This window comes from Diadema antillarum, unplaced genomic scaffold (genome assembly GCF_040938485.1).
Source record: "Diadema antillarum isolate AM-2024a unplaced genomic scaffold, OU_Dant_1.0 seq00000563_RagTag, whole genome shotgun sequence".
In the NCBI taxonomy this organism is placed as follows: domain Eukaryota; kingdom Metazoa; phylum Echinodermata; class Echinoidea; order Diadematoida; family Diadematidae; genus Diadema; species Diadema antillarum.
In genome coordinates this window covers 1,402,391-1,409,702 of record NW_027271502.1, presented here as the reverse complement: position 1 = coordinate 1,409,702, position 7,312 = coordinate 1,402,391, and positions in this window count along the sequence as shown.

The following is a 7,312-nucleotide window of genomic DNA, read 5'->3' as shown; positions in this document are numbered from 1 at the left end:
GCTTTAACAGCTATCTACTTTGATATTATTTGCTTTGATTATTGTTCCACATCTCAAACAGAAATAACATGATACAATCGATTGAACATAAGACTGGACATATCGTCGTAATTACAAAGAATACAAGAGAAGACAACTTTAAAAACATGAAATGTGGGGGACCTACTAAAACGCAGAGCTTATAATGTATAGGTCCCCATAGATGAAAATGCTGGTCTTCTTAAACAAACAACCCAGTAACGAAAACTATGAGAGGAAGGAAAGGGACGTGAGGAAAAGAGAGCAATTTTATACTATGATGTAATACTCTATACTATGTGATAGAATTATAGTACAGTATTATGTTGCGAGGACAGTGGTTTACTTCTCACGCAAAAGGAGTTCATAACGTTCATACCTTTCCTTGTCTGAGTTATTTTTTTATTCATATATATATATATATTTTTTTTTTGAAAGAACACTGTTCTTCTTTGACATTTGAAACGCATCATATTCTTTATCGGCACAAAGACAACGACAACTTTGAAAAAAAAAACCTTGAAAGAATAAAAGAATACAGAAAGACAATAACTCACTGAACCGGAGGGAAAAAATGCAGGTTCGTTTGCGAATGTTGATGATAATTTGATATGGCCATGCAGAGTTAATTGGGGATGGTGTTTTGTGTCAGACAATTTAGTGATGAATGGGATATGAGGTGCAATGATAATGGTTTTCATTTCCTATAGGTGGCTGAAAACTTATGACATTGTCAGAGATATACTTAAAGGCGTTCAAGCCGACGAAAGAGCGTAATTAAGTTCTGTGCCACTGCATGGACTTACTTGTGAGAATCACAAAGAGAGGAGTTCCGTGACTCTTCCAAGTCACTTCTCCAGCTCTATCTGGCTAGCGAGTATTCCACCCGTGATGGGTGAATGGGCGATGTTGCCTTTATTGTTTGCAAGTCCAGGAAATTTCCTGATCACCAACTTGTGCTATCTTTGTATATGAAATATCGTATTTGATATATATTCAGATTAATTTGTTTATTTTTTTCTCCATTTCAACACCGTCACCATAACTATCGTGCCGTAACTGCATATTCGCACGGTACATTTTAAGTAAAGGAAACTAATAATAGAATAAAATTCTGCCTGTTTCGTTACGCCCCCTTAAACGAGAACGGTTTATAACATCAAAAATATAGATAGACATATAGGGACAAACATTATCGTAATGATCAATGCCCCCCTGAAAAAAAGACAATATAGTAGTATTCAATAACGATAAGACTAAAATCACACATTACAGGTTAAATCATATATCTGAATGATCCATTAAGAGTTTGTAGTTTTATGGCCATTCATAAAAAGTCGGGGTTTTTTCTTCCTGGTGGTTCATGGCAGAGTCACGGCATCATTATTCTTTATGTCCGGAGGCCCCTGCTTCAAGTATTACTGCTGGTATACGTCTAGAGGTCTGTTTTATGTTTTCTCATTCCCTTTGTCCTGTCCACGTCTGTCCACATTCCGCATGATTACTCCGATTTACGTAAAGAGGATCCATAAAAAGGAAACGTTACCTGACGAATAGACTATCAAGTTAAAAAAGGAGAAACAACACTTAACCCAGCAAATATATACCACTTGATTTTGTGAAATCACTTAACTTCACACTCAATTTTGTATATATTTCTTCTAATTACCAAATACAAAATTTAAAGGGTGATGGTATAGTATTGGTAGAAATGAGAATTCAGATTTTAACTGTTTACGAGATATTTGGAAACCTCTGGCATGAAGAAATGTTAAAAAGTATTTTACAATTATTCTGAAAGGAATTCGAAATTTATATGATGAAATTTGGTTTTGAAATGGCTGAGATATCCAAAAACAATGTAAAACAACTACAATCCTAATATATAGCGATCCCACCTTTCATTAAGACAGCTTTATTTTGGATATTTCAGCCATTTCAAAACATATTGTCACCATTCAATACACTTTTAATACCTCTTAGAATGTTCTTTCATATTTCATATGACGTTTCAAATTATTTCGCAAAAAGTAAGAAACCTTGGTCCCGTTGCATAAAACTTTTTTAGCAACCTTAGAAAATTCTGGTTGGGATTTGCCCAACCTGAATTTTTTAAGGTTGCTAATCTAAGAATGTAAAATCCGTTGCATAAAAACTCTGGTTGGGAGCTTCCAACCGGAATTTTGTGATTTCAACCGGAAAAAAATCCGGTTGGAGTTTTAAGCAACGGGCCCCTTAAAGTCCCATCTCAACTGAAACTATATCAACCCATTAATGTCCATGCTGTTTAAGAAACGTGATCCCACTTCTCGAATTTGCTTCCCTCATCTTATGATACATTAATGTCCCCTTCTTTCTGTCAACATGAATTTGTCTGTCAATCTATACATCCATCGTGATACCTGTCCAGCAAACTATCCATTCTGCCTGTCAATCCATCATGCATATCTGTCAAACTATCCATCTACAGTCAAACCTGTCTATCTCTGTAAAAAAAAAAAAATCGAGTGAAAATATTCATTCTTAAAGGAGTGAATACACAAAAGAGTGAATTTAGAGTGAAATTAGAGTGAATTTTTAGTGAAAATGTTCATTTTCACTCATTTTGGAGTGACCTCAGGGATCACTCGAAGATTTTGGAGTGATCCCTGAGGTCACTCTAAAACGAGTGAAAATGAACATTTTCACTCCAAATTCACTCCAAATTCACTCTAAATTCACTCTTTTTTGTATTCACTCCTTTAAGAGTGAATATTTTCATTCGATTTTTTTTTTTAGAGAGGGGACAGCGACCACCCAAGGGAAACGAAAAGAGCGGCTGCTATAGACAGGTGGCCGCTGTAGACAGGTTATCTAACTTTAAGTGAATTGCCTACATAAAATCCATACTTTTTGCTCTACTGAGAGCAGAAAGTAAAGCTCCTAGAATCCTAATTTTTGGTGATAACATTCTTTATAGCATTCCTAACAATAATACTCGAAAAAAATCTGGTTTCAAAATCAATTTCTTATGTAGGGTAAAGTGGGGTGAGTGGGACACTTAAGACTTTATTTGTAAATATTTGTAAATATGATAAAATGTGCCAGGAAATGTTCAAGCATCACAGTTTGACCATTAACACAATACGAATATGTAATATTGTTTTGGGTAAACATTATTCATAATCAAGTTCAAGATTACACTTTAATCATAACTACTCCATTGTCCCACTTGCCCCGACGTACTGGGGTATAAGTGGGACAGCACTATACGCATAGGATTGTCTACACAACAATGAGAAAGGTGAAAGTACGCGGAACTGATAAAGTCACCAATGTCCATTCATTTTACGTGCGTCCCACTTACCCCAACCCCATGGAGATAGTGGAACAGGAAATGCTTTAATGCTGCAATTGAAGGAATGTAACATTTTCCCCCCTATTTTGATAGTTAATTGAATAAATAGTTCCCTACAAGAAGTTTTGGGGAAAAAAGTAGCACCATAAACACGATAAATAGTTTTAAAATCAATTTCAGTTGCGTGTGCATTATTTCGATTTTCAAATTTACCGCCCTAACATCAAGGAATGATCTCATACAGGCCAACAAGATGAAATTTCCATGAGTAATTCAGTCCACAAAATTTTCATTTTCTACTTAAAAATAATCTTCTTAAGATTAAAAAGAGCCTTTTCAGGAGTTTTCGGACCTGTGAATTGTCAATGACATATTTTGAAGGAAAAAAAAAAGACTAGAATGAGTCTGAATACAAACAAAGTACTGACAAGAACCTCTATCATCTCGATGATGACGTTGCTGTCAACATGCTATCGATCAATGTTTCATCTGACGAGAAAATGCCCGAAATTAAACTAATAAAGATAGTAAAAATCTACTTACGTTTTGTTGAACGCCTAGATACGTACAGTCTTTCAGTCACGACAATAAAATACGCTTTTTTTAACCAAAAAGGACACCAAACACGACCACATCTTATCCACTTTTGCTCATAAAATAGCTATGCCGCAAAATCTTGGAGTGAGGCTGTGGGATGTTCAGGATTTTTGATGATTTTAGCTCTGATAATTCTAATTTCTATCACAATGAAGGCACCCATTTTGTTTCTACATAACTGTTTGTTCGTACGAAAACTTTTATTCCACTAATGCCTTCTCCTATTACAATTTACGTACCCATAATCCGTAAGTGTCCCATTTGCCCCAGTGTCCCAGTTACCCCATTTGTATTTTTTATGATTTTCTTTATGTATTTCTTTGTTTTTTTTCGACCTTTTGTTTCATCATTTTTTCGCAACATGAACGACAGAACCTATTGATTAATAATAATTATGCTAAAATTAATTGATTTCAGCATAATAAATTAAAGGGAAGATTATCATAATCTTTATGAATGAGAAGAGAAAACTCCATTTTCATAGACTTTATACGCAAAATCACGTTTTTGAGCCATTTTCGGTCTGACAGGCATGTATTAAAAGGTCGTGCAGAGTCGTAACGGTATACGCGATTTTCGCGAAAATGGTGTCAAAAGATGGTGTCAGAAGATGTGCGAGACTTGAAAGTAAAAGTCAGTGAACTGCGCAGAATATAGTCGCAAAAAAAATGTCGGGGGTTGATTTAACCCCCCCCCCCCCCCACCCCGGCATTTTTAGCGGGCTAAAGGGACTGTACATATACTGGTTGAGGGAAGGATTCAGGTTTATTATGTTCCTAAAAGTGAAGTAATGAGAAACATCCTATATGAAATATGAAAGAGCATATAATTTTAAGAAGGATTCAACGTTCTTTTGATGAAAATTAGTTTTCAAATGGCCGAGATGTCAAAAAAAAAGCAATTATAATAAAAGGCGATAGGCCACGTCTTTCATTAGGATCTCTTTGTCTCACCTTGTTTTTGGATATGTCAGTCATTTCAAAACCGATTTTCATCAAATAAACTTTTGATTCCCCTTAGAATGGTATGCTCTTTGACATCTCACAGAGTGGTTTCTGAATATCTCGCAAAACGTTAAGAGCTAAATCCTCACCTCAACCAGAACTGTACAGTCCCTTTAAGAAGCCCACAATTCTGAGGGGAATTTAAGTTTATTTTATCACTTTGTTTTACTTTCTTATATAAAGTCAGCCATTTCAAAACCAATTCTCATCAGTAGATGAGAATTGGTATTGAAATGGCTGACATGATATAAAAAACAAAGTAAAACAAAGAGAATACTTACAAAATTGAGTCCCACTTTTATTAGGATTGCTTTGTTTTTTATCTCGGCCATTTCAAAACCAAATTTCATCAAATAAACTTTGAATTCCTCTTAGAATTATATGCTCATTCATATTTCAGAAGGGGATTTGCATTATCTAAAAAAAAATTCATCAAAAAACATTCGGAACCTCGAACCCCATCTCAACTAAGACTGTGCTATCCCTTCAACATTCATTTTACTGCATTTGTGTCAGATATTAATTATGATGTATCTATATTCATAGACCAAATATAATGTAGGCAATTGCTATCTTTATAAACAGCAGTAGATTTTACTAAGGGGTTAAAACTGTAACGCAAGATGAGGGCATCGCACCAAGAAGTTACTGTAGTTGTATCCTGTCTAACTAAACATGGGCCATAAAAAAAAAAGAACGAAAAACCTGAAAAAAAAAAACAACCATAACAACATTACTGTAGTTATGCGCTATGCATCCCATCACAATGCGATGCCATGTAGAATCTACACACAGGTGATTGTACAAATACCACAGTTCGTTTTGTTTGCGGGCGACCCGCCGTCGGGCGCGGTGTGTTGTAGCAGTGCAGCCCGCAGCCGGCCGCCGACTAACCGTCCGTTGCGTTGGTATCGTGGTAGCACTGACTCGACGTTGTATGCGCTCTGGGCCATGGCTACTGCAGAAAGTGTACTGCATCTACTGCTGATCTAGGTTACCTAAATTTTCATTTTAAGCACCAGGTAAAAGCCGTGTGCTGTGAGCTGTGTTATTCTGAAGGCAATTTGAATGGTGTTGTTTGTGAATGGAACTGTGGTGTTATTTTCAGTGTCGACGAATGTCTAGCCAGCTAGCAGGTCCATCCGTGTATCAACGTTAAACCTTAGGCTTTTTAAGTCACTTACTCACACTGTACTCAGTAACACCGTCCATGAAGTGTAGACGAGTGTACTGTTCCACATTTAACATAGTCAAGGTCCTAAAAAGGAAGTTACTAATGTTAGTACATGTACTAGTATTACAGTATGCGAGGCCATATTTACTGAAGTCCTTGCTTGTGCTGCGACCAATCGGGCGGACTGCAAAGAAATACAAGGTCGACAAGGGGAGGGTCAGGGCCCTCGGATGTCCGTCACTCACTCATGAACCACCTGTTCCAGGCCTAGAGTCTAGACTAACAGTTAAAGGACAAGTTCACCTTCATAAACATAAGGATTGAGAAAAGGCAACAATATTAGTAGAACACATCAGTGAAAGTTTGAGGAAAATTGGACAATCGATGCAAAAGTTATGAATTTTTTTAATTTTTGTGTTGGAACCGCTGGATGAGGAGACTACTACAGCTTGTGAGTCATATGCGTACAACAGTATAAAGAAAATGTAAAAGAAAATTCAACATATTTTCACTTTTTTCGCATAATAAAAGAGCACTTGACTTGCCTCTTTCTAAAGGCAGGGGGAATAATATTACCCATAACATTTGTCGGTATCGAGTCAGGGGAATGTGTACTTTTTTCAAAAGATGGAATTTTGTGAAATTCTCTTTATATTTTCCTTATATTGTTGTACGCATGTGACATCTAAGTTATTCATACACTGCAGTAGTCTTCTCATCCAGCGGGTACTGCACAAAAACTTCAAAAATTCATAACTTTTGAACGGATTGTCTGATTTTCCTCAAACTTTCAATGATGTGTTCTACTAATATTGCTACATTCTCTCAATCCTTATGTTTCTGAAGGTGAACTTGTCCTTTAAGAGTTTATTTTAGATTTAAATTACAAGGCTACTGTACTGGAAGGAGGGGTCTGAGTGTTTCACAAAGGAAATTTGATCTTAAAATCTAAGACTTTAAGAGTGACTAAAAATTATGGTTAGGCCTATGTGTATGCCACTGCGCACTGTTTTTCTTGTTCAATTTATCAGCCTTTCACCATCCACTTCAAGTTGTTATTAATCCTAGGCCGTACTGAATTTTATCTTGTATTAATTATCAATGGCTACATGATAAAAAAGTGCATCCAAAATCTTCATTATTTTCATTAGAAATATGAGCGTCTTCTCCTGAAGTGGGATT